Here is a 22,605-nt window from a genome sequence, read left to right on the forward strand (position 1 = left end):
GCATATGTATTACACAAAGTCTCGATTGATTCTTTGTTCAAGATTCTAATGGTATTCCTTATATTGATCAACACACACACACACATCAGATGTTATATAGTTAATATGTTCCTCAAAAGACAGATTCACTTTATTAAATGTCAACCCCGCGGTCTTATTCTCTGATTTCGATGTTGTGTCCTGTCCCATTCTGTATCATGTGTTCGGACTGCTCTTCCAAATCCCCATCTCCATTACCGGTAACCATTATGTACATATATCAATCATGCAGGCGATGAGTCACAATAACGTGGCTAAAGTATGTTGACCAGACCACATACTAGAAGGTGAAGGGACGACGACGTTTCGGTCCGTCCTGGACCATTCTCAAGTCGATTGTAATGATCGACTTGAGAATGGTCCAGGACGGACCGAAATGTCGTCGTCCCTTCACCTTTTAGTATGTGGTCTGGTCAACTTATATCAATCATTCTTAAGTTGCATTAGCTCACATTAAAGTTCATATGTATGGTGAAGTTTGAGTTGCCAGTAACAAACGAATGCCTTAAGAGAGTTTATTCTCTTTACTGGGATGGGTGATCCCTTTAAACAAAACGATATCATGTGCTTGCGAATTATTTCTTGAAGTGTAGATGTTAACTTTGACTCAAATACTGTATTTGTAAACATAAAAAATATAGTGATGAATGCTGATCGAGAAAAACAAAGGAATTCAAAACGACCAGAAAGCTGTAACATCAAAAACTAAAAATCACTTTTTTAATTGGAGTAGTATTACTGACACAGTAATTGAACCTGATTGTCTCATAGGCTAGTCAAGGGCAGAATTAGGCCTGGATATAGGCCTAACTGGCAAGTTATGGAGTCTGATCCCATTACGGTCCATTCCAATGGATTGGGATTGATTTATTTGGTGTTTGAACTAGGTAACACTTTTATATGATTCTAGTTTGTAAACGATTATTAGTGTATCAATTACCTGCTCGAAGCTGTGAGAGGCTGGAGGTAATATTAGACCATACTCCAAGGGTGAATATGTGTGCTGCTCGCCTCTACTTCTTGATAGTAGGTGCAATTTGCATGAAGGGTTTGTCCTCCCGATGACTGCACCAGTACTGATGTTGGTAGAGGCGTTTATGTTGAGGATGATAGTGTTTCAAAAGTGCTTGTTGCGTTGTGGTGTAGACAGAGGAGCGGCGACTAGAACAGAGGTGTATGTTGTAGGGAGACTCGCCGCACCGTAGGGCGGTGTGTTGTGTTTATGGCGTCAGCTGATCCATGGTGCTGCGACGAGGCAGTTGTTGCCTGTGTTTAGCTGTTGGTGGCGTCAGGTATATATGTGGCGCGGGTCAGATATGACCTAGTTTGTTGGTCGACTGGAGATATTTAGCCAGTGCTTTGACTATTTGATATTTGTTCTGTAACGAGTGGTCACCTCCTCCTAATATATGCTCGATGGTGAAAGGTAGTTTAAGTGCGATAAATACTTGTGTGAAATTTACTCTAGCACCATGATGTCGGTAGCAGTGAAGGAGATAGTGTTCGATTATTTCAGGCACCTGACAGTGGATGCAGAGTTCGTTAATGTCTGTTCTGTACTTTGAGCTGTGTGCTGCCAGTTTGGTGTGTCCCAGCCTTAATCTAGTCATCGTTATATCAATTTCTCTGCTTTTATATCTGACATGTTTCCAAGTTTCTCATTTCTTTTTAACGCCTCACAGTGCGTCACTGATCTGTTTGCTAGCTTTTACACTGTAAACGTGTGGCCACGTCTGGGGTAGAAAATAATAATACTAAAAAAATCGCATGTAATTCATTAAGGAATGTTAGAAATTATCAACGAAAATTAACAAGAGTTACAAATCCAGAACAACGGCTGGAAGTTAAAGAGAAATAAAGTAGGAATAGAGAGAGAGAGAGAGACAGGGCATTAGATTAATCTTGTAGTCCTCTTATCAGACTATTACGGAAGGAACACAATTAAAACCGGATCAGATAGAGGCATCTCGCTCTTTTATTAAACGCCTGATCTTCATAGAGGTGCACCGGCACACAAACGTAGCTCTACAGTGTGCGGACACTACTGATTGATGTATTACGTTAATTATTTCTGGGCGAAGGATATGGTTTTAGGTGCAGGCGATGAGTCACAATAACGTGGCTGAAGTATGTTGACCAGACCACACACTAGTAGGTGAAGGGACGACGACGTTCCGGTCCGTCCTGGACCATTCTCAAGTCGATTAACTTGATTAATCGACTTGATCAAGTCAATCCAGATCATTCCACACAATCGATTTGAGAATGGTCCAGGATGGACCGAAAGGTCGTCGTCCCTTCACCTTCTAGTGTGTGGTCTGGTCAACATGGTTTTAGGTATACAAAACCTCTCTCTCCCTTCAGCATCTTCCGCCCTCCCTCCCTCCCTCCCTCCAGTCCCTCCGTGCCTCTCCTCCTCCATCTTGCTGATGCCGAGGTGAGACGGTGCAGCTCTCTTGGTCTCCCCACAATACATCACTGTATTGTGGGGAGACGCCGGCCTCCCTCACACACACACACACACTAGAGCCTCGTGTCATACTTCAGTTGTCTGTCAACTTGTTCATCACGTCGTTGTTTACTCTGGCTCATTTTAGTTGTTGAAGCCACAAGTGTACTTACATAGTTGAACTCATTTAGTTGCAACTGCGGAATCGAGATTCAGTTCTAGGTACCCGGTTTTTCAGATGTCGGGTGTTTATTGCTGTGGCTCCTAATCTAAATATCTCCTGTCAACTTTGATTTTTGAGTTGGCTTCCTGAGCCTCTTCGTCTGGTTTCACCTGCTGTTATTTTACTCTCACGTTTAGCGAGTATTTCCTCACTCTCGCATGTCTTATTCGTAGTTGAAGGTATCTCTTTAGGTATATATTGGCCTGCGTCCCCTCCTTTAGTACCTGCGTCCCTTGTGTGTGTGTGTGTGTGTGTGTGTGTGTGTGTGTGTGTCCAAGAAGTTTACTTCATTTTGGTTCCAGACTCCCCCCATCATCTGGTAAAGTTCGACTCCCCAGTTTCCCTGGTACAGGAATTCACGTTTCCTTCTGTGTTGCTCACCGCAGACGGCTTACAAGAGCTTACATTAAGCTCCTTGATAAGTGCTGACATACCCCCCCCCCCCCCACTACCCTCTCACTCTCTCTTTATTATTAAAAACATTTAATGATCTCTATTATCTAGACTCATTATGACAGTTGACTTAATAGTTATCTTTCTTGCTTAGTAATCCATGTGACTTGATTTCGACTACCATTGAGGATAGTGTTGTTTCAAACTGGGTATAAGCCAGTTAGTGAAGTACAGCCACGCCCACGCTGACACGCCGGAAACACCAACTGTGTCTCAGTCACGCTACCTTACCTGGAGGACTATGTCACAGATATACCTGGCGTAATTTAAATATTATTATCCTTTCATTGTCGTGACAGTGTAGGATACACTGTGTACGTCACTGTGTCTGTGTGTACGTCACTGTGTTTGTGTCTGTGTGTACGTCACTGTGTTTGTGTCCGTGTGTACGTCACTGTGTCTGTGTGTACGTCACTGTGTCTGTGACTGTGTGTACGTCACTGTGTCTGTGACTGTGTGTACGTCACTGTGTCTGTGACTGTGTGTACGTCACTGTGTCCGTGTGTACGTCACTGCCTCCTCACATGAGACAACTTGCTTGATTAACGAGGAGTATTACCTGGCAGGAATATTAATGTGGTCTTATGACATACTTAGCTCTAATTCACCTTAAGCGCCGCTTCTGAATTCTGATTTATCACTGTAGGACTGTTTTAAGTTAATTATCTTGTATTGTGGCATGTATTCGCTGTATATGTGTTTGTGTACATATGTACATCGATTTGTTCCGTGTGTGTGGCTGTGTACGTGTAAGTGCGTTGTTACGGCCCTCTCGGGACGCAACGGGGTCCTTACTCTGATGTTGTTAGAGGAAGATTTATATATCCGTTCCCAAGCCAGTAGTGGCTATCAAGGGATGAGATCCGTGACGCAAGTAACTTAAAAGGGAGTAGGGAAAGAAAGTTAAGAACTTAATATTATAATTATCACCATCACCGATTAAATATATAAAATAAAAGAGTGCACAAGGGGGAGGGGTATTAACACTAGACAAGGGGATTATTCACAATATAGTCTTCTGCTGAAGACTCTGGATCCAGAAGCTAGGTGCTGAGTCCTCGGTGCTTTCTTCGTGGCCACACAACGAATTCTCTAAAGAAGTTGAGCCTACCCTGGCCACAGGTCAGCCAAAACACAGGTCCACTGGGGGCACCGCCGTGGAGGCCGTCAACCACACGTCCAGCTGGTCTGCTGGCAGGTTCTGAGCCAACAAGGCTGGTCCGGCCACTCCACGAACGATAAAAGGGGAACGCCCTAGACAGGAGCCTCGTGTGACACCACAAATCACTCTCCTGTCTTCAGTACCCCAGTGGATGATCGTCTCCAACAGTCGGTCCCGGGTAAATCCTTTTACTGCCACTCCACTGGCAGGCTAACACACCACAGTGTTCTTCCGGGGGGACGACTTCACAACAGCTGCAGCTAAGTTCAAGGTATGGAGACTGGCTGCCTCGGGTAGACTGACTCAACTCCCATCACAGTAGTCCCAGGTCGACTCTGTAAGCAGACACGTCATCAATAACTGGGACACTAAAACACCTCACTTACGGGCTCGGGCACAAACACCTGACGTATCCAGTCCATAGATGGCGCTGTCGTCGGAGCACGACCTCACCAGAGGTCAGGAGCGGCTGTGTTATGAGCTGCACAGGACTGGAAACTGGCCCTTGTGGCTGGTTCACCTTGTCCTCACCAGGTGTCGTCGTCCGTTTGGCGGGGGTTTCGGGAGCTGACCCACAGATGGCGTGGTCGTTACTGCTCCGTGCTCGGACGCTGGATCCGGGTTCGTAACATGCGTGTATGGGCATGCTTGTATATTTGTTAGATTTTTGTGTATGGGGAATCTTTACATTGCGATAATTAATATATAATTTGCAAAGCTAATATTCTTCGCCCAGGAGTAACCAGTGCCACGGAGAAGGTGAACATTTTGTTTCATCACGTTGCAAGTTTCTGAGCCACATTGCTCTCACTGTCCTTCCCTCTCTTTACACTTCCCGCAAAACCTTCCTCCAATATTACGAGAGATAAATTAAAACTCCTCAAAATTAATGTTATCAAAGCTCTGACACCAGGCTCTCTTAGTCTCTGTATCTTGCAAAGCTGTGCTCTTCCACTTGCAACCGTTCTTGCAAGCTTGCATTATATACGTCGCCCTTAATATGGACGAATACCAGGGTTGTAGCGGTCCACATACAAAAAGCAACACGCCAGTAGAAAACTGTAGGCCAATATCCTTGCTCTCAGGCTTTGGAAAGATCTTTGAAAATATCCACGTTGAGACGCTAGAAAATAAACTTGATGAAAATTAATATGTAACAAGCAATTAGGTGTTATAGATAAATGAAGTACACTAGATTTGCAGTTACAATTACCCGCAAAATAAGAAAAGAGGCTATGACAACGCAGAAGAGTCCCGTCATAGCCTAGGATATTGCCGTAGCAATAGAGAGGGGCGGGCATGGACGACTGGTCAGTCTGGTTAAGAGACTTGGAGTTGTTAGAAATATTCTGTACCTTATTGGAACTACACACGGAACTGCACCTCACAGGTGGCCGATGACAGTCAGACTTCCCTAGAGCGTACTGAAGAGTAGTGTTCCCCCCAGGGTAGTATATACCAGGGTAATGCAATCGGATGGACAGTTCCTGTGGAAGATCTATTTGGATAACATCCTGAAAGTCTACCATGGTTATTGTTCGTCTAACTAGACTTACTAAATAGAAACAAAATATTGACGCGACCTACACTATCCGTACCCTATTCTGACACAGCTTGTATGACAGTAACTGCACTAGTTGTAGCCTATTCTGAAACAGCTTGTTTAACAGAAACTACATTGGTTGTAGCCTATTTTGGCACAACTTGTATGACAGGAACTACACTGGTTGTAGCCTATTCTGAAACAGCTTGTATGGGACAATGTTGAAATTTAACGTTTGAACAAGTAGTGAAATTGAAAATCAAATAGTTTGAAATTCCTATCAGAGTTACAATGTTGTTCTGTGATGGCAATCATGGCTCATGATATTGATAAATTGTGCGTGTGTGTTGGCTGGTCCACCACGAAGTGACCTGGTCCACTATGAGGTGACTTGGTCCACCACGAAGTGACCTGGTCCACTATGAAGTGATCTGGTTCACCATGACGTGATCTGGTCCACCATGACGTGACCTGGTCCACCATGAAGTGACCTGGTCCACCATGAAGTGACCTGGTCCACCATGAAGTGACCTGGTCCACCATGAAGGGACCTGGTCCACCATGAGGTGAATTGGTCCACCACGAGGTGACCTGGTCCACCATGAGGTGAATTGGTCCACCACGAAGTGACCTGGTCCACCATGAAGTGACCTGGTCCACCATGAAGTGACCTGGTCCACCACGAAGTGACCTGGTCTACCATGAAGTGAGCTGGTCCACCATGACGTATAAAGTTGAGTTAATTTGACGTGGTGTGAGAACTTTGTCTAACCAGTAAATAATTAATGGCGACAGCGGTGGGCTGCCGGCATCATGCTCCGCGCCTCACACAAGCCTCATGCCCAAGACTGCGATTTAGAGAGTCTCGTTTCTATGTTTTTCTGCTTGAATTCGCTGAAAATTGTTGATGTATTTTTATCATTATAATTTTTGCTATTGCTTTTATTGTCGTTATTATTATTTGTTTGTTGTAAATTATAAATTTGACTGTCATCGTGGGGTTTGTTTCTCTTGAATATTATTAATAAATGTTATATTTAATGAGAACCATTTTGTGTCAATCATTCGGTAACAAGATGTGTGAGTTACGTAAGTAGCATTATGTTTTGGTTGCCAGTCTGTTGAAAAATATTGCATATTTAGGGTGATATGAACGTTGAAATTGCTTTGATGCTAAGTTAACTTCTGTCTCGTAGTCACATCTCAAGCCTCTTGTTTGATGTTATATTTTAGGAAGGTAGTTGTAGTTAAGTTCAATGTAGGCTGTGTAGTTTGTGGACTTTCCTAAATACAAACAAACCAGCAAGATCTCTGTGTTAGAGATTTAGTGCTTCAGAGCAGTGAGACTTTCTTGTATTTGCTGTTAACTAGATAATATCTGTCTTAGTGGTAGCTCTTTAGTTACACAACATTATGGATGATATTATTTGCAAACCATATTAGTTTTGTTTTAAATTGGCTATCACCACAGGTTAATAAATGTAAAACTGTCTCTCGTTGTAATTGGATATTACTTCATGTAAAATTTATGAATTCAACAAAAAATTTTACTGGAAAATTGCTTCATAATATGTGTTCGTGTCGCATGGGGGAAAATGCACACACACACACACACACACACACACACACACACACACACACACACACACACACACACACACATATATATATATATATATATATATATATATATATATAAGAACTCATGTTTGACCCAGCCAGGATTCGAATTCAAGTTGTCCAGGATCACCCTTAAGCGTACACAGTACCGTGACCACCGCGTCCTGGAATAATATTAGGAAAACTTACCTTTCATTTATCCATTCTAGGAAAGAAACAGACTTAAATTTTTCACTTCCTGGAATAATTCTGGAATAACAATTCATGTGATATAATTTTCTTAGAACTTCAGCTCCTGGGTCACAAACTCCTGGAAAAGTTACCCCAAGAGTGTCACAGTCTGGAACTAGTTCTTCTGTGGTGCCTCCAGGGACGCCGGCCAGAGACTCCTGAATTCCTGGAATATCAAATGATTTCGTCCTCTTTTTCCTTTGGCTTTTGTGTCTTGGTGTATCAACTTAGATTTTTTTTATCTCTTCTAACTTGTCTTAATTGTTTACTGTTCTTGAAACTTCTTTTTCTTATTCTTAACACCTCTTTATCCTATTTTGTCTTTATATTCTATTCCCCATCTCTCTCTCTCTCTCTCTCTCTCTCTCTCTCTCTCTCTCTCTCTCTCTCTCTCTCTCTCTCTCTCACTGTCTTGCTATAAATCAAATCAACTCTATTATCTGCTTTCACCATAAACTGGCCTCAGGATTATTGAAGTCCTCCCTGCCAACAACTGGCCAGCCCCCAGGAAGCACACAATAGTTGACTGTCTCAGTGGCATTTATTTTACCTATGTGACCAGAGAAACTGAGAGTATGAAAGCATGCCCAAGCTTCTCGCTCAACCCAAGAATCGAACCAAGGACAAATTAGCTGTGAGTCGACTGCGATAACTACTGCCTACTGTGCAATATACCACACCTGAACCTAGAATCAAGCAATTAGTCAAGTACTTAGGAACGAACCTGTACATCTTTTCTCAATCTTAGGCAGTTTTTGAGCTCTGAAGCACTAGGAGGCTGTTTATAGCAATAATAACATTTGATTGTGAAGTTTCAGTGCTGGTAAACTGTTGAATAAACGTAAACAAAGCCGCAAGAGAGTGAGACAATTCAGGTTCGTAAGTAGATGCGTGATGAACCTGGCCCCCAGGGTTGCCATATTCCAGGAGGCTTCCTTCAGCAACTTGGACAACATGTTCCTTCTGGGAAAAGATTTTTCCAGGTTATTCATGTCAGCGAAAACAGTTAAATTAAAGCATGGGTTTAAAACTCTTGATGCAGGTCTTGTTGCATTTGTAATGCTATTGTAACTTTCTATAAGTGTTGTATTGAACACGACTGGTAGAGCAACCCGTCCTCTTAAAATAACGTCGCTTTCCGCTCGTATGCGCGCTATGGCCAAAAATGGACGTAATTTGAAATTAAATCTCCTCACGAAAGTGACGTACTCTCTCGATTTCTGTTGTGAGTCCTCCGGCTTACTCGGTTAGGTTAGGAGAGGAAACTTTCAATTAACGGTTTCCATGACGTATTGAAACCTTAGGCGAACTTCCTGCCCTCCTAACCTACCAGAGGACCCTTAACTTGCTGTTTTTTTTGGGGGGGGGGAAAATCCACCATTTATTTTCAATTATTTTTATTTTCAAATTTCGCCTATTTTCGGCCGTACGGGCAAACAGCCAAATTCAGACGTAATTTGAAAGAGGACAGAATGTCTGAGATCTCCGAGATCGTGCAGAAATTGGACGGAGCCTCTTCCAGAGGTTCTTCTAAGTATTATTTTTTATATCACTCTTGAAAGGACACAATTTTTTGCCAGATTTCGGTCGTACGTTAAGCCCTCAGAGGAAACGCTTCCTCAAGCTTAGTCCTCAAATATCTTCCATATGAGCATTTGCTTATAAGTGATTTAAAGACTTAGTGACTTAAGGACTTAGTGACTTAAAGACAATATGACTTAAAGAGTTCCTTCAAGACACTACGGCAAAATCCTCCAGGTTTCTCAGTGTTCCAAATAACACCGTTTTCTGCGATAGCCTGCGATAGGTAATCATTATTCTCGTGTTCAGGTTACAGTTCAAAAGCCTCTTTGTAAGAGGCGAAGTTGTTAAGGTAACCATTCCAGGTCATAACCATGCATCAGAGGCCATTAGTGGAAGACACAGATAGCAGTGTTCTTCATAAAAAGATTTTCTGAGACTTTTTCGGTAACGACCAGTTTCCGTCAGTTCACAGTCGTTATCCAGAACACAGATGTTCTTCGTGTCCCCTCTCGCACGGTGCTTACGTCAAATATGCTTCTAATATTCTTAATAATTCCTTGTAACATTCTTAATCATTCTAATATTCTTAAAATTCCCCGTATCAATGGTATTGTGGATATACATCTGACTACCATCGTCTCTTATTGTATTTATGGTATAGGAAATTGTGATATAAATGTTATTACGATAAATGATATAAATAGTGATATCAAATGTCAGTTAAGCTTGATATCATCCACAGAGGCGGGCCAGAGCAGCACCAGTGTACAGTGCCTTGAAGCCGTGCTGATATCCTGCCTTCGCTTGTATGTTATCTTCACCGCACCAGGTTAGTTATAGGGCCTTATGTTTATTGAGTAATGTTTTGTTGTTAGGTTCCTGCAGGTGTTTGTCTGGTGGTTCCTGCAGGTGTTTGGTGGTTCCTACAGGTGTTTGGTGGTTCCTGCAGGTGTTTGTTTGGTGGTTCCTGCAGGTGTTTGTTTGGTGGTTCCTGCAGGTGTTTGGTGGTTCCTGCAGGTGTTTGTCTGGTGGTTCCTACAGGTGTTTGTCTGGTGTTTCCTGCAGGTGTTTGTCTGGTGGTTCCTGAAGGTGTTTTCATAGTTCCGACAGGTGTTTTTCTGGTGGTTCCTGCAGGTGTTTTCTGGTGGTTCCTGCAGGTGTTTGTCTGGTGGTTCCTGCAGGTGTTTGTCTGGTGGTTCCTGCAGGTGTTTGGTGGTTCCTACAGGTGTTTGTCTGGTGTTTCCTGCAGGTGTTTGTCTGGTGGTTCCTGCAGGTGTTTGGTGGTTCCTACAGGTGTTTTTCTGGTGGTTCCTGCAGGTGTTTGTCTGGTGCTTCCTGCAGGTGTTTGGTGGTTCCTTCAGGTGTTTGTCTGGTGGTTCCTACAGGTGTTTGTCTGGTGGTTCCTACAGGTGTTTGTCTGGTGGTTCCTTCAGGTGTTTGTCTGGTGGTTCCTACAGGTGTTTGGTGGTTCCTGCAGGTGTTTGTTTGGTGGTTCCTGCAGGTGTTTGTCTGGTGGTTCCTGCAGGTGTTTGGTGGTTCCTTCAGGTGTTTGTCTGGTGGTTCCTACAGGTGTTTGGTGGTTCCTGCAGGTGTTTGGTGGTTCCTGCAGGTGTTTGGTGGTTCCTACAGGTGTTTGTCTGGTGGTTCCTGCAGGTGTTTGTCTGGTGGTTCCTGCAGGTGTTTGTCTGGTGGTTCCTGCAGGTGTTTGTCTGGTGGTTCCTGCAGGTGTTTGTCTGATGGTTCCTGCAGGTGTTTGTTTGGTGGTTCTTACAGGTGTTTGTCTGGTGGTTCCTGCAGGTGTTTGTCTGGTGGTTCCTGCAGGTGTTTGTCTGGTGGTTCCTGCAGGTGTTTGTCTGGTGGTTCCTGCAGGTGTTTGTCTGGTGGTTCCTGCAGGTGTTTGGTGGTTCCTGCAGGTGTTTGATGGTTCCTGCAGGTGTTTGTCTGGTGGTTCCTGCAGGTGTTTGGTGGTTCCTGCAGGTGTTTGTCTTGTGGTTCCTGCAGGTGTTTGTCTGGTGGTTCCTGCAGGTGTTTGTCTGGTGCTTCCTGCAGGTGTTTGTCTGGTGCTTCCTGCAGGTGTTTGTCTGGTGCTTCCTGCAGGTGTTTGTCTGGTGCTTCCTGCAGGTGTTTGTCTGGTGCTTCCTGCAGGTGTCTGGTGCTTGCTGCAGGTGTTTGGTGGTTCCTGCAGGTGTTTGTCTGGTGGTTCCTGCAGGTGTTTGGTGGTTCCTTCAGGTGTTTGGTGGTTCCTTCAGGTGTTTGTCTGGTGGTTCCTGCAGGTGTTTGGTGGTTCCTGCAGGTGTTTGATGGTTCCTGCAGGTGTTTGGTGGTTCCTGCAGGTGTTTGATGGTTCCTGCAGGTATGTATTTGTCTGGTGGTTCCTGCAGGTGTTTGGTGGTTCCTGCAGGTGTTTGGTGGTTCCTGCAGGTGTCTGGGGGTTCCTGCAGGTAGTCGTATATTATATGGTATACTATACTGTAGTATACTGATATACCATATTGCTCTAACTTGTATTACATTTGTTTATTTTATAATAGTTATATACTGTACTGATTTGACAGTTTTATAATGTATTTACTACATTATAAATCTTGATATACTACAGGTCAATTTTATATTGTATTATTTTGTGGTTTGTAATGCATCTTATTCTAATATTTTGTAATAAATTCACAGAATACATTCTTTGTACTGATAGAATTCACTACTGTGTATTATCTTGTATTATTATATTGTACTCAGCTGTATTACATAACATTGTATCATGTATAATGAATCACACTGCATGTATTATACTTGCTCTACACATCATAATAGTGTGATAATAGGTTGCACATCACGGGATTGCAGTACAATATTGTGCATCTTATGATACCAAATGCAATTAGTGACACCAATTAAGGCCAGACTGACAGCTTCCTGCTGGTGCCTCTGTCAGGGAAACAAGGCACAAGTGGCACCGGGATATAATGACCTTGGCTCTTTCCTAAACTTACTACAATGACCTCTCGAATGTAACTGCCTGGGCCACTTCTCCAAGCTGCAAGAGCAACAGACTGGCGAGGTGTTGCACGGGTCTGCAACCTGGAAATAGCAAAATCCGGCAAAATTATGGTGTTCGTTATTCCAGGAGGAACAATTATGACTTGAAAATTGCCCACTTACCTGGATGAGCTAAAGCAGGGTGCAGGGTGCAGGGTGCAGAGCATCTTGTTCAGGCTTCAGAGGCTTCTCAAGACGAGGGTATTGAATATGTCATCATCTACCGCTTGCTCAAGAGACTCGGTTGGCTTGCAAGAAAAGAGTTTATTGTACCTTGCACCAGTAATTGAAATTTAAGTTAAATTTAAACTTAATTGATTATTCATGTCGATAATTTTAAATATATTGAGGTGTTGTTTTTAGTGTGTGTGTGTTGTGTGATGGTATGTGTGTGTGTGTGTAGTTACCTAGTTGTGGTTGCGGGGGTTGAGCTTTGGCTCTTTGGTCCCGCCTCTCAACTGTCAATCAACTGGTGTACAGGTTCCTGAGCCTACTGGGCTCTATCATATCTACAATTGAAACTCTGTATTGAGTCAGCCTCCACCACATCACTTCCTAATGCATTCCATTTGTCTACTACTCTGTGTGTGTGTGTGTGTGTGTGTGTGTGTGTGTGTGTGTGTGTGTGTGTGTGTGTGTGAGTTTGAGTGTTTGCGTGCTCTGCAGGCGTCACCTCTCATATACAAAGTTGCATTTCTAGCAGCATTGCCAGACCAGTGATGTTCATTATCCTCGCCTGGTGATATTGGTAGCACCTGGTCCCAGCGCAACATTTGTACCGTGTAAACTAACACAGACTACGCAGATTTCGCGTACAATTTGCATATATGCCTCGGCTGCCTGCCACCGCTGGTGCGTCCTCCCGTGTTCACCCACCACCCTTCCCACACACATTAACGTTTGCATAGTAATTAGTTTTTTCTGTATGTTTTGTTGCCACGATTGATACTTCACATGTTAGTTTTCTTTGTTTCTCGGTTTCATTTCGTTATTATTGTTTTGCTCTCTCGCTGTCTCTCTCTCTCTCTCTCTCTCTCTCTCTCTCTCTCTCTCTCTCTCTCTCTCTCTCTCTCTCTCTCTCTCTCTCTCTCTCTCTCTCTCTCTGTCTCTCTCTCTCTCTCTTCCTCTCTCTCTCTCTCGCTGTATCTCTCTCTCTCTCTCTCTCTCTCTCTCTCTTCCTCTCTCTCTCTCTCTCTCTCTCTCTCTCTCTCTCTCTCTCTCTCTCTCTCTCTCTCTCTCTCTCTCTCTCTCTCTCTCTCTCTTCCTCTCTCTTCCTCTCTCTCTCTCTCTCTCTCTCTCTCTCTCTCTCTTTCTCTCTCTCTCTCTCTCTCTCTCTCTCTCTCTCTCTCTCTCTCTCTCTCACTCCCTCCAGCCTACTTCTTGCATGGGAATATTAACGATAGTTGTGTAAGCTAGTGAGAGCCAGCTTGTGAGAGTGATGAGGGAGCGAGGTTCTCCTGGCAGCTACGACCAGCCGGCCCAACCTGTTCCACACTTTAACAACTTCGCTCTGTATACAAAGAGGGAAAATTGCCAACGTTCATTATCGTAGCGAAGCGCCTCTCTCAGGTCAGACGAGGTCAATGTCTGCTTACATCTTCCCCTCAAGGCCTCCCTCGGGAAGTAAGATATGTATGCACCTTCCATTTATATTTATGAGCATCTCGGCTTTCTCTACTGGTCAGTCTTCTGAGAATCTCGTGTATCGGGATCATGTCTTTTGTCTCTTAATTATTCTGTAGTGTTGCAAGTCTTGCTAAACCTTTGGTAAAATGTCACAGCTCTCAGCGCCGATGTAAGTCATGTGCCAAATTTTGTCGCCAGACAGAAGGTAATCCGTAGGTAAATTCAGGTAAATTTGGATGAGGCCTTCAAGAAGGGGCTGCACTTTGATGAGGCTGCACTTTCAGGCACAGGTCTCCCGTAGGTGAAGTATAAGGTTCTGATGTATTTCTTGTAAAGGTTCTTGAATGACAGGGAAGTAGAGAGAGGAGGGAAAGGATGGATAGGATGAGGATAGGGAGGAAGAGGTATGTGATGAGGGAAGGAGTCAAAGGGAGAAATGAAAGAAAAGAATGAGAAAATAGAGGGATAAAAAGAGGGAGATGGGGAGCGTAGCAGAGAGGAAAGAAGATAATATAAGAGGAATGGGGAGACGGAGGAAGAGAAGATGGGAAAGTGATTGAATAACTATTTTGAAATGCACCTACAGCATGCAGAAACTCTCTCTCTCTCTCTCTCTCTCTCTCTCTCTCTCTCTCTCTCTCTCTCTCTCTCTCTCTCTCTCTCTCTCTCTCTCTCTCTCTCTCTCTCTCTCTCTCCCCCCCCCCTCTCCCCTCCTCTTCCCCCCTAGATTACCCACACGCCCATACAGAGGCGCGCCGAGGGAGGGCTACCGAGAGGGTGATGTATGACAGATTTTGTGCTTTGTGTTCGAGCAATAACTAAAAAAGATAACGAGGGTTGTAGGGCGAGCAGAATACTGCTTTGATATGTGTGTTTGTTGTGTATGTTTTAATGGAGTGTGTTTGTGCGCGTTTTGGGAAGAGAGTGTGTGTTTGTGTGTGTGTGTGTGTTTGAGTGTGTGTGTGTGTGTGTGTGTGTGTGTGTGTGTGTGTGTGTGTGTGTGTGTGTGTGTGTGGAAGAAACTGGAATAGTATTTGTTATAAACCGTCTCTGAATTTTACCTGACATTTCGTTCCTTACTGTGATCCTCTGTTTCCTGTTCGTGAGGTACTCCATTATCCATCCACGTACTTCTCAGGTATTCAAGATTTCCTCTCGAGGCTGTATAAGTGGGTATAATTGGATAATAACCGTCTCACTCTCAGTGAAGAGGCCTCATATTTTCATTATAGTTTTTTCATTAATTTGTTCTGGGTTAGTCTCCCGGAAATCTAATAAGGAAAACTTATGAGTGTGCTCACTAGTCCCGTAATACATGCTCCTCTTTCCCCTGTATACAGGAAGCACTTTGGCCGTTTTCTATATCTCTGGCAGTTCTCCATTTAGCAGGAATGTGCTGGAGACTATAGCCAGGTGTGCCAGGAAGCTTATGTTGCTTCCTTCAGGAGCCACAGTGAGAGTCCACCAGGACCACTAACTTTGGACATGTCCAGCGCTTTGTTTTATTGTCTCTGGTGAGGTCACCACAATAGAGCTCAGCATTGTAATTACTGTATCTTTCACTACTATGAAGAGAAGTGTAAGTTTTATATTTACTTTGAGAGTTATGTTGTCATCATAATGTCTTTCCCATTCTCCCCTTATTCCCTTCACGTCCTTCTGTAAGTGTTGTGAGTCTCTTTTGTTCTGCTTTTTCTGTATTTCTTCCGTGTACTTTGCTTCTTGTTTGGCCTCTAGATATTGTTTGGTAAACAGTATCTAGAGGCAAGACCCGCGTCTACATCCGGGTTGATATTCTTGGTCATGGTAAACACTTCAACATTTACTTCATTCCATCCTTCTTCCCTCCCTCCCTCCTTCTCTGTGTCTAGCATCCACTTCTCTTGGGAAATCGAGACAGTGACGTGAATCACACTTGCCCTCTCCCCTCCCTCACTGTCTCCTCCCTCGCTCTCTCCCTCCTCACACTCTCCATCTATTTTGCATTGAAGGATGACTCAGACTTTGGAACTGAAATATTTCTTGTCTTTCTCAGTTTGGGGAATGACAAAGTGGGGCAGAGAGAGAGTGAGAGTGAGAGAGAGAGCATCAAGTTTTTCAACACAGGAGTGATGCTGGTGACCTTAATTGTTATACGTAAGGCCAATGTTGCAAGGGCTAGTGGACAACCAGAAGTTGGTTGTGTGTATTTATATATATATGAACGAAAGCTTGAATGGTCTCCCAAGCCATAATTCACTAAAAAATATGACCCGACTAGGATTCGAACCTGCATTACAAGGGGCTCACGCCACTGGCGTACACAGTACCAACACAACTTTACCAGCAATTACCTATAAGGAACATTCGCGGTGCAATTTGGTCAAAGTTTCTCATCAATTCCTGCTGCATGCACGGGTCGCTCTGAGCCTACAAATATGAAAGACGACTTTCCCCGACCAGCCTATGTCTTCCCCGTACCCCAGATTATTCCCTCTGTAAATGTGCGTGAGGCTAGCCCACGGCATCTGGCCTCCAACACTCTCTCCCTATAGACTTAGTGTTTATTTCTTAATGATGGTAATAATTTAGTCGCCAGTCTCTGTATTATCGCGAGGTTTTCCTTCATCTTTTTGTTATTGGGAGACCCAGACTGTGAAGGGTGTCTCAGGCACTCATTATGGCCTCAAGTGCTTGGTGATCAATATTCCTGCCTGAGAAACGCAGCATTTTGTTGACCCCGGGGGCCAGATTCACGAAGCAGTTACGCAAGTACTTACGAACGTGTATATCTTTCCTCAAATTTTGACGGCTTTGGTTAAATTTATTAAACAGTTTACAAGCATGAAAAATTCCTAATAAACTGTTGTTATTGCTATAAACAGCCTCCTGGTGGTTCGGAGCTTATTAATTTTTTAATAATTATAAACAAAGCCACCAATGATTGAGAAAAGATGTACAAGTTCGTAAGTGCTTGCGTAACTGCTTTGTGAATCTGACCCCACTGGTTGTTCGTTCCAGTAACTACTTCATTCATCTCCGGTCACCACTGACGACTTCTCTAAGATCCTTCTCTTCGCTGGTTGTTTAAGTTACTTTCCTAACACTTGGAAAGGGTTCATTGTGGACGGAAACGTCACTCTTTCATGCTCATGTATGTGTGTGTTTGGTTGTTTCTTAGCCACACCACTGTGACTTACTCTCGGTAATATTTGATATTGTTATAGCCAGAGCACATTACCTAACAGTTCTGTTCGTCGAGACTCATCTTCCATGTCCGTGAGCACTGTACCTGTCTGTCTGGGTCCAGGTGCATGACCGTCTGCCTCAAAAGATAGGCAGTTATAGGCAGATAACTTCCCAATAGGGAGTCATCATCGTATTTTGAGATTGTTTACGTTATTCTTATTTCGAGATCATGTAACGAAATTGTAAAAAGCGTGGGGCCGAGTACCTAGCCTTAAGGCACCCCGCTGGTTGCCCCCAATTGAACACTTCTCCGTGTAGTTCCTCTCCTTGTTGCCTTGCCGTGAGCCTGGCGGCGTTATCCTGGTAAGTAATCTGTCACCAGTCCCACGTGATCAAAGTTTACCAACCAATGTTTCCTGAGACTTTCTGGAAATCCAAGAGTATTTCATAGCCGGGATTTTAGAGGCCTCATGTTATGTATATACAGTATTGTTTAAGAATTCTAATAGATTCGTAAGGCAATACCTTTTATTTTTTAACCCATTTTGATTTTCCATCATAAAGTTGTGGTCCTCTAAAACTGTATTCTGACCGACATTGTTGCTTCCATAGACACACAACCCACATGTCGGAACATAAAGGGGGACGACGTGTGGGTCCGTCATCGATAATCATCAAATCGCATCGTTTTCAGCCACATTATTTTCATTTGTTGTCTGCAGTTGTTTATAGTATATTCCCCTCCCACTGATGTCAGGCAGCACCGTAGTGTAGTGCCCACTCACTCTCACTCTTCCTGAACACTGGAGGAACGTTACCGTCTTACAAGTTAACATCTTGTGATCGTGTTGTTCCGTGCCAGACATTACCGGAAGGGGCGCCTGACAGCTCAGTGGACAGCGCTTCGGATTCGTAGTCCTGAGGTTCCGGGTTCGAACCCCGGAGATGGCGGAGACAAATGGGCTAAATGTTTATTTCACCCTGAAGTCCCTGTTACCTATCAGTAAATACCCGCCAAACACACACCGGAACTACGACGTTGGTACAACGTTCGAACAAGTTTTAACACCTAACCAGTTATAACATCCAATATAGCAAGTTGTAACAACGTTCTAATACGTCATTAACATGTTAAGCCAAGATGTAACAACTTTATTACAAGTTGTAACAAGCGAAAAATAGTGATAGTTTTGGTTTGTGTTTCCAGGGTAGGTACCTGGGAGTTAGACAGCTGCTACGGGCTGCTTCCTGGGGCTGTGTAACAAAAAGGCGGCCTGGTCGAGGACAGGGCCGTGGGGATGCTAAGCCCCGAAATCATCTCAAGATAAGGGAAAATTATTGAGCATTAGTAGGCATCCAGCAGCCCCGGGAGACTATGGAGTTGCGCTCTGGTTGTCGTATTTGGCATTACGACTTTTCTTAATACTTGTAGTTAGTTCACCTGGTCATGTGTAGTGGCTTGTGTCTAGCGTCTCTTCTTACTCTGGTGTGTCGGGAATGTTGACACGACCAATACTTAATGTTTTTTTCTGACTGAGGAATAATGTCACATTTACAAATCAAGAGCAAGAACGCTGTCTCAGCTCTACGTGTCTTCGCGTCGTCTTTGAAAGCAATTCTTGATCCAGCGAATACAATTATACAAGAATTCCAATATAGCATCTCGCTTGTGCGACTTGTATCTAATTATTAACTAAGTAAGTTATTTCATCACAAATAATTTAAATAATCACTGAAAATACTGGAAAATTTTTATGTTTTTATATATTGAATGAAAAACTAACATTTTCGTGGTTAAAAAAAAATTGCATTACTGGATTATCTTCGCAATGATTTTGACATGCAATTGTCAGCTAAGCTTAAAGGATTGTGTTAATTAGTGGGCAGAAAGCGAGGGCCCCAATCACCGTGACCCCTGTGACCTGTGACCTTTGGAATTCAGAGGAGGGGGGTGATCTCCCCCCGACTACCGTGATCCCTGGCATACAGACAGGAGGGGGCGACACTCCCTCATGCTTGAGGTGGGGGTCGACGATCCTCCCCCTCTATCAACCTCAGGTCCGTCCTTGATCTCTGTACCTCTGGGGTTCACCTCTGCCTGCTTAGGAATAACAGGAATTTAAAATACGAGAAAGTTATAAGAGAATATATATATATATATATATATATATATATATATATATATATATATATATATATATATGTATGTATATATATATATATATATATATATATATATATATATATATAATATATATATATATATATATATATATATATATATATATATATATATATATATATATATATATATATATAATGTATAATATGACTTGTGTCACTGGCCTCTACAATCAATTTAATTAAACTGAATTTAGAGTAAATAGAGCCCAAAATTTATTTAATATTTCAGAGGATAAATGTATTGGAAAACACTGCACTTTCTGATGAAATTTCTCAGAAAGCATTGAAGAAGGTGGGATATTTTTATTTTCTGTAATGTGTTTTGTTTGTTTCTTTTATTTGTTGCTACTGACAGACTCTCTGTGTCTTTGTCTCTCTCTTATGCTGTTTATTGTGTTTCCTCTCACAGTATCAGTTAATTCATGTATTGTTGTGTCAGAGTTTGGGGTACTCTCTCTCTTTCTCTTTCTCTCTCTCTCTCTCTCTCTCTCTCTCTCTCTCTCTCTCTCTCTCTCTCTCTCTCTCTCTCTCTCTCTCTCTCTCTCTCTCTCTCTCTCTCTCACTCACTCTTGGCAACAAACCGCTAAAGACCATTAACTACAATTAAAAATGTGAATTCCAGGAAACTCAACTAAAGAACAGGAAAGAAAAAGTCTCGTGCATAAGAAATTCCGAGAATTTCAGCAAATTAACAATTGAAAAATTATTTCGATTTCTTGGAGTTGAATCCCAAGAGTAGTGGGATAAGACTGTTGTTGTGGTTTGTGGGGTGTTACTGGTCTTTGTTAGGATATCTGCTGACTTGAGAGGTCAGGCGTAACTCTCATCTTGCATGCCAGAAGACTGTCTCTCTCTCTCTCTCTCTCTCTCTCTCTCTCTCTCTCTCTCTCTCTCTCTCTCTCTCTCTCTCTCTCTCTCTCTCTCTCTCTCAGGACAACGCCTCATCTTCCTCAACGAAGACACGTTCGCTAATCCCTGTGTCCTGAGCTGGTAATCTCTTCATGGCAGCAGTGTTTGCATCTCTACTTCCCCCCCCCTCCCTCCCCCCCACAAACGCACGCACACGCGCACACACACACACACACACACACACACACACACACACACACACACACACACACACACACACACACACGACTGGGTGGGAAGAAGGCCTTACCTCGCCATAAAGGACAGGTGACGGGCACCACAGACAGGCGGGGGACAGGTAGTCAGCACACGGACGGAACACCATCAGACGACATCACCGTGGAACCAGTATTACGTTATAGAATTGTCTCTGAATTCACGTATCTTTTCGCACTCCATCACACAGTGACGGAGGGTGGGTGAATAATTTTGTTGACACAGTTTACATTTGGTCAGGTCTACATCAGCAGATAATGAGAATTCCCAGAGATACTTGTTACTACTGCTCGGCTTAGACTCGGTTACAAGTATCTCTGGGAATTCTCATTATCTGCCGATGTAGACCTGACCAAATATAAACTGTGTCAACAAAATAATTCGCCCACCCTCCGTCACTATGTGATGGAGTGCGAAAAGATACGTGAATTCAGAGACAATTATATAAAAAAAATCAAGAGATGTGTAAATATTTCATTCAAAATTATCTGCTACCAGAAATCTTAGCCAAATATCCCCAGTTTGCTAACTGTAGGTAGTAAATATGTGACTAACCTATCCACCGCTGCCCACTGGATGGGGGGCGGTGTGCAGGATAGACATATCAATTGTGACACTAGCTCTCCACATATGTCAGTTGCTTAATTTAGAAACCGTACTTGTGGTCGATCTCGAACCCATTGATGATGTGACGATGTGCATTAAATTTTGTAACTAGCTCATGAAGATTGTAAATTGCTTAGCAAGATTGTATTTGTGGGGTTCAGTCCCTGAGTCCATTATGTGCCTCTGTAACACTTTCCACTACCGCCCACAGGATGGGTATGGGGTGAATAATAAATGAACTAAACTAACTTCAGAGCACCGGACTAAGTTGAACGAGCTTAGAAAGCAGTCCCCGTGGCGAAGTGGTAAGTCACACGACTGGGCGTTTCGCGAGCGCTTTGGTGTGGGTTCGTATCCTGGCCGGGAAGGATTGACTGGAGGCCAATCGTTAGCTGCAGCCTCTGTTTACCCAACAGTAAAATGGGTACCTGGTATTTAGTGGGTTTTCATATTTATTTAGTAGTCTTGGATACAGCAATGTCGTAGACGTTGAGACGGAGCTTGGAGCAGAGCAGAGAGCTGAGTGAGGCCGGAGTCGCTGAGCTCTATGTGGGAGAGCGTTGTAGCTCGATGCAGTCCTAGTCTGCTGCCTGTTCTGTACTCACCTAGTTGTGTTTGCGGGGGTTGAGCTCTGGCTCTTTGGTCCCGCTTCTCAACTGTCAATCAACTGATGTACAGATTCCTGAGCCTATTGGGCTCTGTGTCGAAGCTGTAGCGTTTTGGGGTCGATTAGAACTGTATACGCCGAGTGTTACATTCTTGACTGTGGAAACTGGGGCCCTGTCTGACTCTGCCCACTATCCACTGGAATGTCTATGCATTTAAGTTATAAATTTGTATCACTCTCTTTAAAAAAATATTCAAAATTAACATTTAATCTAAGCTAAATACAAACATAAAAGACCAGTCAAGCTCTTCACTCGGCAGAGATGAAGCCAGATGATTGTTGTGCTCCTTGGCTGCTCTCCGCCTGTTTCAAGGTCTTTTGCTGCTCACAGATGAAGTAGTTTAATGTATTCTTATGAAACTGAACGCAGAAACTCTCTCTCTCTCTCTCTCTCTCTCTCTCTCTCTCTCTCTCTCTCTCTCTCTCTCTCACTCTCACTCTCGAGATAGGGTGGAGAAAATTGGAGAAAGAAAAACAAGAATAATCAGGAAAGGAGATGACAGCAAACTATTGGAGAGGTAGAGGGGAATGAAAGAGAAGGGATGGGAGTGGGAAGATTTGGGAGAGACGGGTGGGAGAGATAAACGGGAGGGAAAAAGAAGAGATAGGAGAGTAGGAAAGTGGCGGCAGGAGATGAGATGATGGGGATGCTGCGAGACAGGCAATATGATGCTTCAACAACTTCATTTATAGAGAAATAACTCGGCAGGATGACCAAGGCGAGCGTGCGAGAGGGATGAAAAAGGTGAGATAAAGAGATGAACAAGAGAGAGAGAGAGAGAGAGGAAACATCATTGTCCTATTCCAGTCTGTACACGAGAATAAGAAATGAGATTTCCCTCTCTCTCTCTCTCTCTCTCTCTCTCTCTCTCTATATATATATATATATATATATATATATATATATATATATATATATATATATATATATATATATATATATATATAT

The sequence above is a fragment of the Procambarus clarkii genome, chromosome 81 (genome assembly GCF_040958095.1).
Source record: "Procambarus clarkii isolate CNS0578487 chromosome 81, FALCON_Pclarkii_2.0, whole genome shotgun sequence".
Lineage (NCBI taxonomy): Eukaryota > Metazoa > Arthropoda > Malacostraca > Decapoda > Cambaridae > Procambarus > Procambarus clarkii.